Below are 18267 nucleotides of genomic sequence, written 5' to 3'. Positions count from 1 at the left end.
ATGGGTCTGTGGCCAGGGGCGTGCAAGGGTCCCCGTCACGGCTGCTGGCACCTAGCTGGGGCTTCCGGGCTACGTCCCACTGTGGGAAGCACCCAGGCCGAGGGGTCCTTCTCTCAATACCGTCGCCTCTCCAGGGAGGCGTGATGTCCTCATGGGAAGAACCCGACCAGCTCCCAACCTAGCCAGGCCTCTCACGAGCTCCATTTCAGCTCTGGAGACATTTCCTTGACTCTCAAGTAGGGAGAGCATCTCTTCTTGTGGGTTCATTGGAAGAAGCACTTGCGATAGTGTTTGGTGGCAAGGGAGCCCAGAGGTCGGGCTGAGACACACGTCAGGTGGCACCGGGCGGTCTCCTGTGCCTTGTTTCTCCCACTGCTCCCTCTTCCCCATGGAAGCACACCCTCCGCTGTCCCCGGCTCTAGGCCTTCTGGGAAAACTGCCCCCAAAGACGATTCAGACATAATAGACACATCACAAGCTGTGTGTGGGGATGTGTAGGCCGCAGAGAGGCAGTGTGTGTGTGTGTGTGTGTGTGTGTGTGTGTGTGTGTGTGTATCTGTGGGTGTGTGTGTCTGGTCTCTGTGTGTGATATGTATGTTTGTGAGGTGTGTGTCTGTGTGCGTGTGTGTATGTATTTTGTTGTTTGTGATGTATGTGTGTGGTGTGCATAGTTTATGTGTGGTGTGTGTATGTGGGGTGTATGTGTGTATTTGTGATTGTGTGTATTGTGTATGTATGTGGTTTATGGTGTATGTGTGTGGCATGTGTATGTGGTGTGAGATGTATGTGTGTGTGGTATGTGTGTATTGTGTGTGTATGTGGTTTGTGGTGTATGTGTGTGTATTGTTGTGTGTGTATGTGGTGTGTGTGGTATTGTTCATGCACGTGGGGTGTGTGTACATGTGTGTGTGGGGTGTATAGTGTGTGTGTGTGTGTGTGTGTGTGTATCTGTTGGTGGTGACAGAGCCCCAGGGAGGGCACAGTGGACACCCTGCCACTGGTTCTGGGTTCAGGGTGCTTGGGAACAAGATGTGCGTGTGACTGTCCCGGGTCCCCTGGGGAGGGCAGCAGGGGCTGCTGGGGCAGTGCTGTGTGGGAGTTTCTGGGCCCCCTGCTGCCTCTCGCACCAGACTCTGCGGACTTCGTGGGCAGCCCTCTGAGCCCAAAGCATCGCTGGGCAGTGGCTCAGGAAGGCAGGGACAGGCGGAGGGTGGCCTCGTGTGGGCACCTGCACGCATGGCCTGTTCCAGCAGCCACACGATGGCCGTGGATGCTCGGCTTTATGCCCTGACGCGGGTGAGAAAGGGGTGGCTCAGAGAAGTCAGAGACTCGTCCCCGGTCTCCCATCCCTGCCCTGGCCCAGGATCGCGGCTGGCGGGAGGCCGCCTTGGGGGAAGCCTGCTCTCTGCGACCAGATGGGCCCTCAAAGTGGACGTTGCAGAGTGATGTCTGTCTCTGAATGGCAGCCGTGGGAGTCCCTGGAAGGGACCCTCTCAGGGGCCTGAGGCTCAGGCTGGTGGGCTGAAAGGTGCCCTCTCATGGGAGCCCCAGAGCCTTTGGGGGTGCGGCCGGCTCACACGGTGAGGCTGCCAAGAGATGAAGCCTGAAACTCACCACCCCAATATTAGTCCGCAGAGACAAAGAGGCCTCTCGGGACACCCCTTCTTTCTAGGCGACCAGCGCCACACTCAGAAGTTCCAGTGCTTAATGTCTGTGGCTTCTGACGGCCAGATGACCCTTACTGTCACTATAGAGACTGACGTCCCTGAGGCCTGGCTGAGCCTCCCCAGGGAGGAGCAGGTTCTTTGGGGTCTGGCTTGGGATCGCCGTGCGCCCGCGGCCCTGCTCTGCGCTAGTCCAAGAAAGTTCTGTCTCCCAGATGTGACCAGCTTAGTCTGACCAGATTACGACCACTTTTTTTTTTTTTTTTAAATTTCAAGTATCCTTTTAAAACCGTTATTAAGCTTCAAGGTTACATTACAACCAAATTTGTTAGCCGCACCTCAGATTTTAGCTGGTTTCCTTACACTAATTCACTGATCACACTGATTTTTTTCTATAACATCTTCTCCTTTCTTGGATTATTTGATGGGTTTAATTTCTCCTTTGGCTGGAAATGCACGTACAAGTAACAGGAAAAACTCTCCTCTCCAGGGAATGAGCATGACAAGCAGTTTCTGGGTCCCAGCAGCACCCTGGTGCCCAGCACAGAGCCCCCAGACAGCAGGTGCTCAGCGAATGAACTTCCTCAAAAACTCGCAAATGAGTCAGAGGGCCGGCCTGTCCCCCTATCCTGGGGTTCCTCCTGTTCTCTTGCTGCCCTGTCCCTGCACTGGTTCCTGGGTGCCTGTGCCACTGGGGAAATTGTCCCCTCCCTTCATCTGCAGGGCAGGCTATGGAGAGTGGGAATCTTGGGGGATTTTGTCTCCTTATTTCCATTTTGATTTATATGTATATATATAAATTATATGTATATATAAAATTTTGATTTATATATAATACACATAAATTGAAATATATGTAATATGTAATGCATTTATGATTTATATATATTGTACATGTATATATATAAGTTCTGCAAAGGGATATGCATGCTTATAATAAGAATTTCAAAACGGAGGAAAGTGTATACAGTGACCAGGAAGCCTGGCTCCTGGCTCTGCTCCCCCACTCCCTCTGGTCTCTCCCCCACCCCCAGCTCCTTCCAGACATCGTCTGAGCCTGTAGAGCACTGTGTGTGCCCCTGTCGTTGGAGGGGAGCAGACGCATCCCAATGCACGGTTGCCCTATTGCATTTAACAAACCAACCACCCCCTTCGAAGGCATCAGTCACAGCAGGCAGCTCCCAGTTCGTCTGAGGAGGTTTCCAGTTCTATGAGTATTTGTAGCTGAAGGAACCAAGGCTAGGAGAGGCTAAGGGGTTGTCCTAGGCCATGAGGCTGGGGAGGCGTGGGGGTGGGATTCGGTCCCTGCGGAAGGCTTCAGAGCTGGGAGGGGGAGGAGCAGGGAGAGGGCAGGGAGGGGGCAGGGAGGGGGTGAGGCATCGCTGCCATGTGGGGTCTTTTGCCCCTCGTGCCCCAGTTCCTTTGAGTCCCTTGCTTCGCATTGTTTTGGCTACCACAGACCATCTGCACGGACCTCCTTGTCCGCAGGCCTTTGCCCACCTGAGCCCACTATGCCCGGTGGATGCCCCCCATTCCTGCCGGGTCTGGCTTTTCATCTCCCCGCCATGTTCTTACATTCTAGCCATTCATTGCTGGACATTTCTGGTCAGAAGAGAGCCCAGAGGCCCTTTCGTCCACCCACCCTCCCACTTTACTAGCCGACATTTAACAACATCCCCTGGGGAGGGTAGCTTTGGTCCCAGGAGGGACAGGGCCCGATGTCTCCTCAAGGTTGCTTCCCTCAGAAAGCCCTTTGCTAAGGTTGTTTGTCTCCCGGATGTGGACAGAGACCCACCGGCCTCAAAATCCTGGGGGGCTGCCAGGAGGCAGAGTCCCAGGAGAGGGCCCTGGGGTCTGGAGTTGGCGGGAGGAGGGAGTCAGCCCCCATATGGCCGGATGATCAGCCACGTTTGGAAACGACCAGTATTTCCCCGCCAGGCAATGGCCACGCTGGAGCATGGTCGCTCAGGGAACCCTCAGGAAAGAGGAGACACGGAGTCATGGGTACAGATCAGCCAATGGCAACCACTGGAGTGACAGGCATTCTACAGTTTACAACATCCTGTGGGATGTCCGGTCCAGATAGAGCTGATTGTCAAATGCCACACTGCGAGGCCCAGAGAAGCAAAGTGACTGCTCTGAGGTCTCTCTCTGCTGCCTTCTGAGTGGGATCCGGGGTCTGGAAGCCAGTTCTCTGAGCCCTACCTGACCACGCTCTGCAGGCTCCAGAGATCAGGAGGCCCACAGGCATTGGGGCAGGGGGTGGGGTGGGAAACCTAAAGTTTGAGCCCTGAAGGGAAGTATGACGGGGCTCTTGCTGTCACCACCCAAGGATGTGTCGCCTGGGAACAGGAGCAAATGTGTGCGGGGGTGCCGCTTTCCCTGGGAATCCCCAAGACGCAGTGGCCCCTTTGCAGGGCAAAGTGCAACACTTCTGAGGTTCCCAGAACCTCTTCTTGCCCCCGTAAGCCGTCCCTCCACTAGGTGGGCACCAGCCGTGAGCCTGATACCTGCTCACACTGTACCAACACGGATGGAGTTATGGCTCCCCGTGGTCCCCAGAAACAGGAAGGAGGATCCCCATTGCACAATGGAGAAAGCAGGCTTAGAGAGCATCCCTCACCAGTAAACGGTCAGGACTCGAACCCAGAACTCACGTGTGTTCCACCCTGCTTTGTGCTATGATGACTGGCGGCCACGGGGCTGGGGGAATCTCATATTTTTCCAACCTCCAGTAACCTCCAGATCCCACTTTGATGACACAGTCAAAGAGGTAGCTGACTCTTTGGGTTTGCAGGAGAAAGTGTGTCTTAGTGGAGGAGCTGTGGAGGTTTAACTCAGAGAGGGCCTATGAGGACTAGAATTTGTGCCCTCCAGCTCCAAGAAATAGACAGTGGTTCATTGTTCAGCGGGAGAGGAGTTTAGCTCCAGTCCAAAGAAGGACTTCTTAACCACAGAAGTCTTCTGAGATGGAGTGGGCTGGCTGGCAAAATAGTGAGCTCCCCGTCCATGGAAGCAAGTGCACTAAGAAAGATACTCACAGATCAGGGGATTCCTAGACTAGGTAGGTGTTGGAAGCGATGCACTTGGGTGTCAAATCTTAGTACATTCTGATCATTTGATTCACGGTCTTGAGCTACTCTAAGTGACTACTGAATCTTCAAAACAACAGAGATCTGCTTTGTGCCTTTTTTTTTTTTTTTTTTAAATAGGCTCGATTTTTTTTTTTTTTTTTAAATTAGGGCAGTTTTAGGTTCACAGAAAAATTGAGCAGAAAGTACAGAAGCTTCCTATAAGCCCCCTGCCCCCACACACCAACAGCCTCCCTCATGATCAATACTGCCTAGCAGGGAGTGCATCTCCTACAGTGAATACCTGTATTGGCGTGTCTTTATCATCCAAAGTCCACAGGATCCCTTGTACATTCTATGGGTGTAATAATGTGTATCCACCACTACATGCAGTTTTGCTGCCCTAAACATCCTCTGTCCTCTCCCTATTCACCCCTTTCTCCCCCTTATCCCTGGCAGTTATGGATCTTTTTTACAATCCCATAGTTTTGCCTTTTCCTGAATGTCACATTACTGAAATAATATAGCATGCAGCCTTTTCAGATGGGTGTCTGTCACTTAGGATGATTCTACCCATCCAACCATCTATCCATCTATCCATCCAACCATCCATCCAACCATCCAACCGTCCATCCGTCCATCCATCCAACCATCCATCCATCCATCCATCCAACCATCCATCCATCCATCCATCAACCATCCATCCATCCATCTAACGATCCATCCATCCGTCCATCCAACCATTCATCCATCCATCCATCCGTCCGTCTGTCCATCCAACCATCCATCCGTCCATCCATCCATCCATCTGTCCATCCATCCATCCATCCATCCATCCATCCATCCATCCATCCATGCATCTAGCATTCTGCAGGTAGTGACCAGGGCCTACATGGTGCTGGGCATGGTTCTCCGTGCAGGGGAGGCAGCCGTGATCCGAGAGAGAAGAACCCTGTTTTCATTGGTAAAACCAGACCCTTTGTCCCACTCTGAACTTGCAGGCCACACGCTGTCACCGTGTTAGCCGAGACCACGTGGCACAGCCATTTCCCCTGTGTGGTCCCCGCTTGGCCGGCATCTCTCAAATTTGGTCTAACCCAAGTCCTTAGTCAGTCATCTGAACCTTCCTCTGTGTGTCAGTGACAGAGCCAGAGTCCCAGAGAGGCTGAGCCACCCCCCACCCCTCCCCGGTCCCAGCAATCTTCACTTCTAGCCTGAGGGGTTCGGAGCAGGGGTCACAGGGATTTTGTGAGTATAGGCAGGGCTGGATGGGGACTTAAGGCTTCGCGGGAGGGAATGACATGGGAGCCTTCTTGTTCTCAGTGTTTTCCCAAACTTCTTCTCCTGGCTCTACCCCACACCTGCCTGTCTTCCACCCCACAGAAGAAGAGGTCCTCTTTCCTCAAACTCGTGGGGCTCCCCTCCACTCCTCGGCTGCCGGGGTCCTGGAAGGACACAGGAAGGGCTTTCCTCCCGAGAAGAGGGAGTGGGCAGTGTCCTCTGGGGTCGCTCACCCTGGCCCCAGCCTGAGCCCTTCTCTTCGAGGGCTGGCCTAGGGCCCCCCATGGCCCCACACCTGGGCCAGTGTTCCCACTTCCTGTGCGCTGGAGCCAGAGACAGTCTGTGACTCAGGGAGGTGAGTTCTAACCTGCCCACCAGAGCGACGCCCATCGGCCACCCCGACCCAGGCTCATGCAGCCACCTGCCCTCAGCAGCCCGCCCGGATCCTGGGCTGTAGCTGTGGGCCTCACAGGCAAGCGGGAGCCCATGTCTGTCTGCCCTTCTACCGCCCTGCCAAGTCACCTCCATGCTCAGGAAATGGGGAAAAAAGAATTTGCTCAAAAATGTTATGCAAGGAATGAGAGCAGAGCTGGAACTCCAACCTGTGCGGAGCCCAGGCTCTGAACTGGTGTCCACATTTATCTTTCTGCCTTGGACAGGCAGGACCAGGACTGGGATCAGACGGAGGGGCTTTCAGCCTGCCTGAGTTACCACCGACTCTGGGCTGCCCCCCCTCCCCTGCATTTCCAGACCCTCTCCCCTCTGTCCTCTGATTTAACTCTTGCCACCCTGGGAGCCAGTAAGCACAGTACTTTGCAGACAGAGAGACGGAGACTCAGAGAGGTTAAGCAACTTGTCCAGGGTCACACGGAGCCCATGAGCAGCACACCCATGAGTTAAGAGCTGTGTTCCAGAATCTAAACCCCACAGGCATCCCTGCTCCCTCCTATTGCTGAAGTCCTAGGCAGCTACCCAGAGTCCATAAAAATCAAATCACTAAATTGTTCACACAAATACACACATGCCTGTCCCGATTCAGGGAGAAGATAAACCTAGAACAAACAAGATAATTCCTCCCGCAGGAGCCCTTGTAGTTACTTGTCAGGACTGCGAAAGGAAGGGAACTTTCCCCCCAGCCCGGGGAAATCAGCCCGTGGGACACTCACCTGCTGGGTCTCTCTTTGTGCTGGGACCTCCTGTCCTCCTGGCGATGGAGAAGCGACTGGACCAGCCCCTGCCTGGGGTCCCCCTTGTCCAGAGTGAGCCACACAGGCACCTTGGCACTCCCTCAGTCCGGCAGGGCTGCCTGAAGTCCTCACCCCTCCTAGGAGCTGAGCTGAAGTGGTGGAGGGAACAGCTCATCTTTCAAGGGCTGGGTGGTGATGTCACCGCCCTCCTGGGCACTTCCTCCCTCCTCCTCCAGCCCAGCCCAGCACTCCTGCCCAGCAACCGGGCCAGTCCGGCCACCGTTTCCAGAACCCACGTGTGCAGAGCCCAGGCTGGGATGGCTACGTTGATGCAGGGCTTGGTCTGCCCTGTGAGCCTTAAGAGTTCAAGTGAGCCACACAGAAGATTTCCAAGTTAGCCCAAAGAACGTGCTATTGTGTGGACTGGCTGTCCTTTAGAGCCGTGGGTGACGCGGGTGACGGAGGTGTCCAGTGCTCACAAGCAGCAGGTCCTAGATCCCCATCCCTGCACTGCCTGCCTACGGACCTTGGGGAGGAGGTGGCTTAACCTCTCTGAGCTGGGATCTCTCAGAGATCCGAGGTGGGGACAAGTTGTCCGAGGGGGCGTGGTGAGGACTCATTACAGCCCTGACCCATCCGTCACTAGTTTTCTGTGTCAGGCATTTTTCTAAGCACGTAAATGGACAAACTCAGAGAAACCTCACAGGAACCCAGGCAGACTGGGTTCTATCCCCGTTCTCACTTAAATGTAATCGTGGATGTGAAAAGTGGATTGCCCAGCAGGTTCCCCCCGAAAACTAGCATTCTTCCTTCTGGCATCGCGGCTGGCAGCTAGCACACTCTGTGAGTAAGTTTGTCTAATACAACATTTATCTCTTTCCATTATTTCCCCCACGTGATTCTTTCAGTGTAAACAGTCGGCGTGCCTCCCAAGTGGCAGAAACGAGGAAACAAACTTTGGAGAAGGAGCACGTTTCCCTGTCCTGTTTTCTGGCAACAGGGCAGGTTTGTGCACCGCCTTGCCCCCCCCCCAGCCCCCCCCCCCCCCATCTGCGGAAGTTTGGCAACGGTTTCCTCCCACTTCCACACTGATTGGTTTTCTTGGCTTCACTCGGGAGACTTGGAGACTTGCCAATCTTAGCACTTTCCGTTTCCAGCAGCTTCAAAGCTGGAAGTATGGGGCCTTTCAAATGTTTATATTTTTAAGATCTTAAAACCTTTCCTTCAAAAGAGACCAGAAAAAGTGGAATTGGGGAACAGATAGGAGAGTCAGATCTTCACCTGCGGGTGCCCCCTTTCCCTGTTACCATCTCTGAAGCAAGTCTACGAAGAGTGATCACGTTCTACCGCACCCTCGTGGAGAGAGGGAAACTGAGTCCCAGAAGGATGCATCGGAATCTTGGCCTGACGTGGCTGTGGAGTGGTTGCAGAGACTTGACGTCAAGTCCCTCCCCAGCCTGGGGGCCTCAGGTGAGTTTCCAGAGGAGGAGCCTGCCCTACCACATGAGGACTCCTTGCCCGGAGGGTTCTCACGTCCCAGGTGGGGACGGCGCTCTCGGGAGAGGCTGTACGGGGCTCACTGAATGGCTACGCAGAGTTGTATCGTGTACATGGCTTTTCTGGGCAAGAGGATCTACCGCCTTCCTCGGTTCAGGAAGACCTCAGCATGTTGAGACCCAACAGAACAGAGACTTCTCAAAGTCCCCAGCTGGCATGATGGTGTGCGGCTCAGTCTCAGGACCCCAGGATCATGACCCGAGCTGAAGGCAGGCACTTTACCGACTGAGCCACCCAGGTGCCCTGTAATGTAGTTTTTGAACAATACCATCTCGATCCACTTTTGAAGATCTGGTTGGAGCCTGATCAGTTTTTGTTAGCAGTTAAGTTCACATTCTGACACTTCCCTTACTGGGCTCTCACAGTCTGGGCCACTGTGTACCTAATCACCCCGGGGGCCAGGTTCCCAATAACTGCGGACAGGCCCCCATACCCTGGGGCTCGGAAACTTATTCAGATTAGCCAGTTTGCAGGGAGCCTGGGGATCCCAGCGAAACCCTCCCCTGCTTGCCACGGGGCAGCTGCTTCCTGCAACTCCAGCTTGCTGCAAGCCTGTCCCTGAATACAAGCCCTCGTGTGGGCCTGCCTGGAAGGCTTCGCACATGTGGAACAAAAGTAACAAAAAGTTCCATCTTTTAACCATACAGTTGTCATTGCGTTGTGTGTTGCCATCAAAACAAACTTTAAATCTTATAAAACAATTACCTACTTTTTCACTCACCTATAGGTGTATCTACCCGTTCATCCAAACATCCTTCCTTCCATCCAGTTATCCAGCTACCCACGCACTGATAAATCCCACACCACCCAACTAGGCAGTCCATTCTTCGACAGAAGTAAATGCATCCAACATACCCTTGCCTAGGAGGAGTCTGCCCCTGAGGCCAGTCGCCAGCTTCCGAGCAGAACCTGGGTGGGAAACCATTTCAAAAGGAGCTCCGTGTGGACACAGGAACAACCTTCTAATTTGTATCTGTGTTAGCATGGGTTTTGTCCTTCATTTTTGCTATGAGGAAATTTGGTTAAACCCTTCCTGCGAAATGACCCCGGCCGCAGACTCGTTACACTCCTGCCCACTGGGTCTGCGTGGCTGGGGCCCACTCCCAGCTCCAGCCGGCGCCCCTGCGTTCAGAGAGCACAGCACAAAGGCAAGCTATAGGCATCTGTGGACCTATGCTTGTTTATAAAGGTCGGCCTTTCCACCTGGAAAGGTGTTCTGGAATGTTCTCTCCAACTTCTGTGTGTGAGCCAGGGTTGTCACTCCCACCCCTTACCCCCCTACCTAGGAAGGGGGTGTTCTGGAATGTTCTCTCCAACTTCTGTGTGTGAGCCAGGGTTGTCACTCCCACCCCTTACCCCCCTACCTAGGAAGGCCCTTCCCTGGCCCCCAGAAATGGTCTGTCCTTTTGCACAGAATTCCACTGTCCTGACCAGAAAGCCAACCCCTATTCTCTGTGACCGGCAGCCACTGAGGGAAGAGCCGATCTGTCACACACACCCCGGACAGACCCGTCCTGGAAAACCGGAAGGCAGAATTGAAAGGTAAGCTCTGACTTTGATGTGTAGCAAAACACATGCAAAGCCTGTACCTGGGCCTGCTCGGCACCAACAGCCGCACTTGTGAACCCTACAGAGCACAGCCCGGTCCCCGTGCCCCTCCTGCCCGCCTCCGGTCCCCGCTCCCAGAGGCCCTTACACCGACCGCCCTGCTAGAGGCATTGACTTTGAGCCCCGGCCCAGCTCCGGCCCTGTGGCCGCCCACTGCCCGACGACAACACTGTTGGCTATTTAATGTCGTTCTAAGGAAAAAAGATTAAAAATGGAAAGGGTCAGCATATTTTACAGTGTATTTTCCCATCCTTCCCTATCAGTTTTAAATTAGAATATCTGTGCGTTTAAGTCACGTGTGGAATCACGGATTGTAATCACGGATTACAATGATGTAATCCGTGTTTGTGACACAGGGAGACACCGCAGAAAGTGAGCACATCTGTTTTTGTTTTACTCTGGCATATGGGAGTTTCCCACACAGCTTCTGTTCGGTTGGGCTCTCCCACGGCACCGACCCCTCCCAGACTCAGGGAGCACGTGAGACCCCGGCTACTCCTGGTATGCCGACCTCAAGAGCTCTACCCCAAGGAGAGGGGCTCTAGGGGGTGGCAGAGACAGCTGTGAGGGGGCCTGTGTCTCCTCAGTCCCTCTGTCTCTCTCCTTCCTGCTCTGGGAGGCAGGCAGGGGGTCCTGGTCTCCTTGGGCCTGCCAGACTTTTGGAGCACCCCAGGCTTGGTGGACAGGAGCCCTCAGTCTGCCCGTCAGCCTGGCCACACTTCCTAACTCTGTCCTTGGCCCTGGGCTGTCGCCAGCAGGTCTTGAACCGTGGTTACTCACTTCCCGGGGCTGGAGCAGGGAAATCCAGGGTGAGGAAGAGAGGCTGATTCCTGGTATCCCTCAGACCCGCTTCTCCTAGGACTGGCCACTGAGCCGGGGTCCCCAGGGAGCAGGAGGGGGCAGCTGGCTGTCTGGTTAGCCCCTTGGGGTCCGCCAGGCTGGCCCAGCACCGAGTCCTCTCTTCCTCCTCCGCACCCGCCCTCTCCTCCTCCTCTTCATCTTCATCGGGAAACTGAGGCTTGGAGCGGGAGTGGAGGTGGGCTTTGGTGGCACGGCTGCAGCTTCTTCTCCAAGGACTCGAGGGGGTGGGGGTGGGGGAAGGAAGGCCAGAGTGATTGGCAAGGAGGAGGAGCTGGTGGGACATTGAACGACCCTCCCCAAACCCATTTGCCCTCCCTAATCTCAAATTCGGCTTCTCCCTCCCTTGGCCGCCAGAGATGGCGCTGTGGGCCCCCGGGCTCAGGGAAGACCAGGTAGGGAGAACAACCAGGCCTGGAAGGGAACTCCTATCCTATGTGTCTACCAGCGGCCCCTCACAGCCTTGGTCTGCAGCACCCCTCGGACCCCAGCCGGGGCTCTCTCTGCGCTCTCCTAGCTGACCCTCCCTCACCTGGGCTCCCTTTCTCCCGCTCTCTAGCCTGGCGCGATGCACCTGCTTCAGAAGCCCTCTGCCCCCGCTCTGCACCCCTTTCTGCCCCCACCCCTGAGCTTGGGGCTCAGCAGCCCCTCATTTCCCATCTGTGATCTCCAAGGGTCCTGGACCCGTCTTCCTTCTGCGGCTCCCAAACCCTGTCGCTTGGGCATATGCACACGATTTTAGATGGTGCTCTGTGGGTCCGCCTCCCCTTGAACCGCAGAGGCGATGCTCCCGCCTGGTGGGGCATGAGGCTCAGTGAGGCTCAGGTGTGTGGGGTCCGCCGAGCAGCAGGCAGAGGCAGGGGTCCCTAATGCGTGCAGACCTGACCTCCAGCCCCGCACCAACGTAGGGGCTCCAGCTTGGGCAGGGTCCCAGGCTCCTCGTGGTAAACCAGGGTGCCAATCTGTCCCGGGGCTGCTGGTCGCTGAATGGGGATTTGGGGAGCCCTGCCCCTCCCTCGCTGGTTGGGTCCTCTGTTCCTGGCAGTATGGCCCTCTCACTTCCCTGCACTTACAAAAAGCCGAACATAACCATTTAGAAGTTCATTGTCACCTAGCAGACTTGCCACGTTGTATCATCTCCTCTGTCTAGTTCCAGAATGTTTCTGTTCCCCCCAGAGGAAACCCCGCACCCTGTGGCTGTCACTCCCCATTCCCCCTCTCCCCAGCCCCCGGCAGCCATCTACCTGCTTTGTGTGCTGGGATTTACTTATTCTGGATAGTTCCTCCCCGTCGAACCACACAATCTGTGACCTTCTGGGGCCGACTCCTTTCACTCCGCCTAAGGTTTTCGAGGTTCCTGCATAGCATGGGGCTGTGCACCTTCCTGGTCACAACTGGACAACAGTCCACCTTTGTTCATCCTTCACCACTGACGGGCGTTTGGGCTGTTTCTACCTTTTGCCTGTCGTGAGCTACGCAGCTGTGAGCATCTCTGTAAAAGGACCGGAGCTTCTGTGTTCAGTTCTTTGGGGCACATCCCAAGAGTGGAGCTGCTGGGCCAGGTGGTACCCCCATGTTTACCTTCTGAGGACCGGCAGGACTGTTTTCCACAGCAGCTGTGCCTGCCGTACCCCCCCCCCCCCCACCGCCGTGTTCCCCACTCGGGTCCACACGCTCTGCCCCTGATGCTGCTGGGGGTCGATGGGCGCTTTGACCTGTGGCCTTCGAAGAGTTTCTGCTGACGCAGTGGCCAGCCCTTCCGCACCAGCAACCATACCCTCTTCACCCCCCGTGTTGGTTAGAATATCTCAGTTCACCGAGGTCCCTTGCCACGTGCTCCTCATTGGAGTCTTTTTCTTTCTTCTTTTTTTAAAAAAAGATTTTATTTATTTGACAGAGAGAGGGGGAGAGAGAGAGAGAGAGAGAGAGAGAGAGAACGAGCAGAGGGAGGAGCAGGCAGAGAAGCAGGCTCCCCACTGAACAGGGAGCCCGACATGGGGCTCGATCCCAGGACCCTGGGATCATGACCTGAGCCGCAGGCAGATACTTCACCGACTGAGCCACCCGGATGCCCCTCTCTGGAGTCTTGTAACGAGACAGAGAGGTTGAGTGTTTGGTCTGGAGTCGCCCAGCTCAAGAGAGGCCAAGTTGGAGTAGGAATCCAGGCCTCTCCACCCTGGTGCTCCAGCCTGTGCGATGCGGGGCCCCACAAGCCAGGCTGTCACTTGGACCTACCCCAGCACCAGTGCTCTGGCCTCCCTGGGGGAGAAGCGTGCTAAGTCCCTAACACTCTGGGCCACATTCCTCTGCCCAGGGTGGCTGCATGTGTCCCGGTGCCCTTCACCCTTGAGTAATTCCTCTCGGGGTTTACTTTCAGGTCTGTTTTCTGAACTGGGCCCCTGGCCCCTCCCGGCCCCCTGCGGCTACCCAGCTGAGAGTTCCCTTCGGGGCACCCCGAGGTCGCCGCAGCCACCCTCTGGCAAAGCACAATCAGCCAGGCTCCTGGGGGCTGAACACCTTGCTCAAGCCAGCCCCCCCCCCCCCACCGCAGGTTACAGGTGTTGCCCTCCCCACCCACAGGCTCAGCCTCCTGGTGGAAATCGTTGCACCACATCCTCGACGAGGGACCCGGGGCCCCCCCAAGGTCAGCAGCCTGAGCTCAGGTATGTGACCCAGCCACTCTCACCAAGGTCATGGCAGGCCCCCAGCCGGTCTCCCTTGTCCCCGCCGCCCCTCCCGCCCTTCCTCCTCACAGCGGCTGGAGGGAGCATTTTGTAATTAAAAACTTGAAAAAACTAAAAAAAAATAAATGTGCATGCAGTGAAGTTCACTCTTGGGGTGTCCCGGTCTGTGGGTTTTGATAAATGCAGACTCATGTGCCCAGCCCCCGAGAGTCCCCCAGAACAGTGCCGTGTCCCAGGCATGGGCCCCATTGCGCTCAGGCCTCCCTTACTGTCTGACAGCGAGGGATCTGGGTTCTGTCCAGAGGGATTAGTAAGAAGGTAGATCACCCAGAAAACCCAGCCCCAAGCCCCAGGGCCCAGCCAGCACTTTCCTGCCCAGGACACGGGCACTGTAGGTCCCTCCCCTGGGAATGTTTTTTCCCTCTGGTGCCCTGGCCAAGCCCTCTTCTCCTGAGTCCCCAGCCACAGCCTCGGGGGGCTCGTCCCGGGGGGCCTGCTCTGTCATCCTGGCAAGGAAGGAGCCCTCACCCCTGCCTGCTCTCCTGTGTCCCCTGGGGGCTTTTCTGGGGGACACCCGCCCTGTGCAGTGCTGTGAGCTTGCTCCTCTGTGTGTGCCCTGCATTGGCTGTGAACTCAGCTCTGTGAGGTCAAGGGCCATATTGACACAGCCCACCAGCCACAGGCAGGCACACACTCAGTGCTTAATAATTGCTCAAGGAAGGCCGCAGAGGGCTGTGAACTCACTTGCTTTCTGATTCCAAGCTGCACCTTTTCCAGGATGCCTTGTTTGCCTTCCCAGAATTCTCACACATCCATCCATCCGTCCGTCCATCCATCTGTCCACCCAACACCCCCTGGGGCTGGATTTGTTCTCATGTGCCCGTCCAGGACCCACAGAACCGGGGAAGGCTAGTCCCTGCTTTCTCGTGGTCGGGAGATAAACATCCCCCTCCGGGTGCACTTCCGAGACCGGAGAGGACCCTCCTCTCCATTTCTTCACCTGCTCGCCTGGTCACAGTTCTGGGAGGAGAGTGACCCTGGGATGACCCACAGAAGGGACAGTGACCTGCCCAGGGAGAGCTGTAGCTGCCCTGGGCAGCCCAGTCCCCGCAGAGCCCCACCGCACTCTGAGAAAGGCTGCTTGGGGCAGCAGGAGATGGGGCAAGGGGACAGCCTTTACATGGGGCCCTGGGGTGGTCCAGCGGGAGCCTGGAGCCTGCGAGGGGCACCTCAGAGTCAGAGGTCCCCAACTACCCTGTGCCTGGTGTGGAAACTGGGGTACTTTTCCTGGGCTTTTCCCTTTCTACCCCCGCGAGGGAGCCATGGGTCCCTGTGTTTCTTGGTGGGTCACAGAAGGATCCCGGAGATGGGGAACAGAGGTGCTTTGGGGGGAGGGAGGAACGAGCCTCGGCGTCATGGTAACAGCAAGCATGTCCTGTTGTTTCTGCCCCATGAATAAGCGCCACCTTCCTAAATGCCCCCCGCCCCCGCCGTCACAACTCCTGAGGGTGTCAAGCTGCAAGCAGGATCCAGAGCTCCCTGTCGCCAGAAATAGGCGAGGGGCCCCCCGAGGAGGCAGGGACTGCGTGGGTGGTGGCTGGCCGCCCTTCCGGGCACTGAGCTGTGTTCCCTTCCCAGACTGGAGTGATTCAGAAAGTAAGGAGGTGAGCTTTTTCCTTCCCTGAGGGTCACTTTTTGACTCCAGAGTTTTTTTGAGGCGACAGGACATTTTAGCCATCAGGGTGGAAGCCAGGGGAACCACGGCGCCTGGCACAGGAGACCGAGCAGTCAGCACTTGCCCACGGACTGGACAGATGGTCCTTCCCTGCCCTCTGCACGCACACAGTGCTTACAGAGCGACAGGCGGCAGAACCCGGGGAAGTCTGGGCACCCGCGGCCCTGAAGAAATGTTCAGGTCTCCGGGGATGGGGTGGGGGGTGCGCGGCCAACCACGTGCCCCAAAGGCCTCCCGGAGCGGCTTCTGAGCAGACCCTGCTGCCGCCCCACTGGGCGCAGGTTTCTCTGATGCTGCTGGGCCCAGGCTGGGGGGGTGGGTGCCACGCTGTCCCCAGTGCACCAGAGAGCGGAATGCAGCTGCCACCACCACCAGGATGGCTTCCTGGGTGCTCACCAGCTTCTGAGTCAAAGGCCCTTGTGGGAATGTCTGATGGGAAATCCTGGTGGCGTACCTACGTCCCACCTTGCAAGAGAATCTGGGAAAGATTTTGCCGTCCTTCAGGACTCTGGGGGTGGGGAGCCCCCAAACTTGGCAGGGGGACTCAGAGATGCATGGAGACCAGCAAGAATACACAAGCTCGCAGTCCTCCCCTGTAGACGTCCCACACTCGGGCCGATCGTTGCCTCCTCGGATGCTGCTCTCTGCGTGTCCCTGCGTCTTGGTATGTCACCATGTACATGGACGCCACTCTTCCGTCTCCTCCCACCTCCCCCCAGTGTGATCATATCAGCAGTTTGGGTGCATTCGTTTGCAGGTTGTTGTGCCCACAGGGTAGGGAATGTAGTGTGGACACGTTGTGACAGGGGAACCCCGTGTCGTGCCGTGAGTAGGGCTATGGTGCTCCTAGGGCAGCTGTGGCCAATGACTTAGGACGTGCTCACAACAGCAGAAGGGTGTTGTCTCATAGTTCTGTGGGTCAAGGTCCGAGAAGAGGGTGTCAGCTGGGCTGTGGGCCTCCCGCCAGCCGCTGGTGGCCAGTATTCCTTGGTTTATGGCCACTTCCTCCCACTGTCACCTGTCGCCTGTCTTCTCCCCTGTGATCATCTGCTCCCCCCACCCCACCCCATGAGGACACTTGGGACAGTATCAAGAACCCACACGACAATCCAGAATCTCGTCTTCTTCCTCATATCCACAGAGACCCTTTTCTCCAAATAAGGACACATGTATCATGTCTTCGACAAGTTCCTCCCTCCGGTTTCCTTCCGCTTTCTTCTTCTGCATCCTCTGTGTCTTAGCTCTGGAACCACCTGTACGGAAACTCTAACTCTCAGGATTTTTTTTACTCCTATTACTATTATTGTTTCTCTCCATTGGGGAAATTCCTTTGATGTTATTTTGATGCTTCTTTTGAAGATGAGTTACTGCGTTTGAACCAGCTTTATTGAGGTGTAATGGACACACAAAAAACTGTGCCTAAAGTGTGACGTTCACTAAGTTTTTACGTAAGTATAGGCTTCGAGGACATCACCACCATCAAAATAACAAACACAAATGTCTGGCTACGGAGCCCCTCAGGGATCCCTCCCTTACAGTCCTGCCATCTCTACCTTCTGTCACATGGATGAGTTCGGATTAGAGATTTATAAAGATGGAAGCAGGTGGGGCTCCCTTCTGTTGTCTGGCTTCCTTTACTCAACGTGATTATTTCAAAATTCACCCATGTCGTTGCGCCTACCAATGGCTCATCACCTTTTCCGGTAGTGTAGATGGATGTACCCCAATTTGCTTTTCCATTCATCTCTTGATGGACATCTGGGCTGTTTCTGGTTTGGGGGTTATTGTGAGTAAGCTCCTATGAGCATTCACGTACAAGGCTTTTTAGGACATAGATTTCCTTTTCTCTTGGGTCAGTAGCCGGGCGCAGAATGGCTGGGTCCTCTGGCAAGTGTATGTTCAACTTTGGCAAACTGCCAGACTGTTTCCCAAACTGCAAAAATCATCTTACTCTTCGACCCACAGCATACGAGTCCCCATTAGCTCACAGTTACACTGGCACTTGGAAAGGTCTGTCTCCCTAATTTTAGCCAATCTTTTGTTTGTTTATTTAGAGATAGAGGGAGAGAGCATGGGCACAGGGTAGGGGTGGGTTGGGGTGAAGGCAGAGGGAGAGAGAGAGAGAGACAATCTCAAGCAGACTCCAATACCCAATACAGAGTCTGACTCGGGGCTTGATCTCATGACCCTGAGATCACCACCTGAGCAGAAATCAAGAGTCGGACAGACACCCAAGTGACTGAGCCACCTGGCACCACATAATTTTAGCCAATCCAATAGATGTGTTGTATGTCACTGTGGGTTAATTTGCATTTCACCAGTGAAGAATGATGCATCTTTCCATCTCCTCATTTGACATCATATGATCTTTTTTGGTGAAACATCTGTTCAAATCTTTGTTGGTTTTTTAATCAGATTGTAGGTTTCTTCATTGCTGGATTTTTTTTTTTTTAAAGACTTTGTTTATTTATTTGACAGACAGAGATCACAGGTAGGCAGAGAGGCAGGGCAAGAGAGAGGAGGAAGCAGGATCCCTGCTGAGCAGAGAGCCTGATGTGGGGCTCGATCCCAGAACCCTGGGATCATGACCTGAGCTGAAGGCAGAGGCTTTAACCCACTGAG

General features: G+C 55.3%; 1 protein-coding gene across 4 annotated transcripts in view; it reads right to left on the bottom strand.

Moving 5' to 3' along the window:
- Window positions 1-7728, bottom strand: part of BDKRB2 (bradykinin receptor B2) — a 52545-nt gene extending 44817 nt beyond the window's left edge. The window contains exon 1 of one of the 4 annotated variants that reach the window (XM_059183038.1): window positions 7183-7728. The gene's annotated coding sequence lies outside the window, so the exon portion shown is untranslated. The remainder of the gene's footprint in view (window positions 1-7182) is intronic. The other 3 variants (XM_059183037.1, XM_059183040.1, XM_059183039.1) reach the window with 3 other exon arrangements.
- Between the last annotated feature and the right edge of the window lie 10539 nt (window positions 7729-18267).

This window comes from Mustela lutreola, chromosome 7 (assembly GCF_030435805.1).
Source record: "Mustela lutreola isolate mMusLut2 chromosome 7, mMusLut2.pri, whole genome shotgun sequence".
Lineage (NCBI taxonomy): Eukaryota > Metazoa > Chordata > Mammalia > Carnivora > Mustelidae > Mustela > Mustela lutreola.
This window is presented reverse-complemented; position numbering and strand designations above follow the sequence as displayed.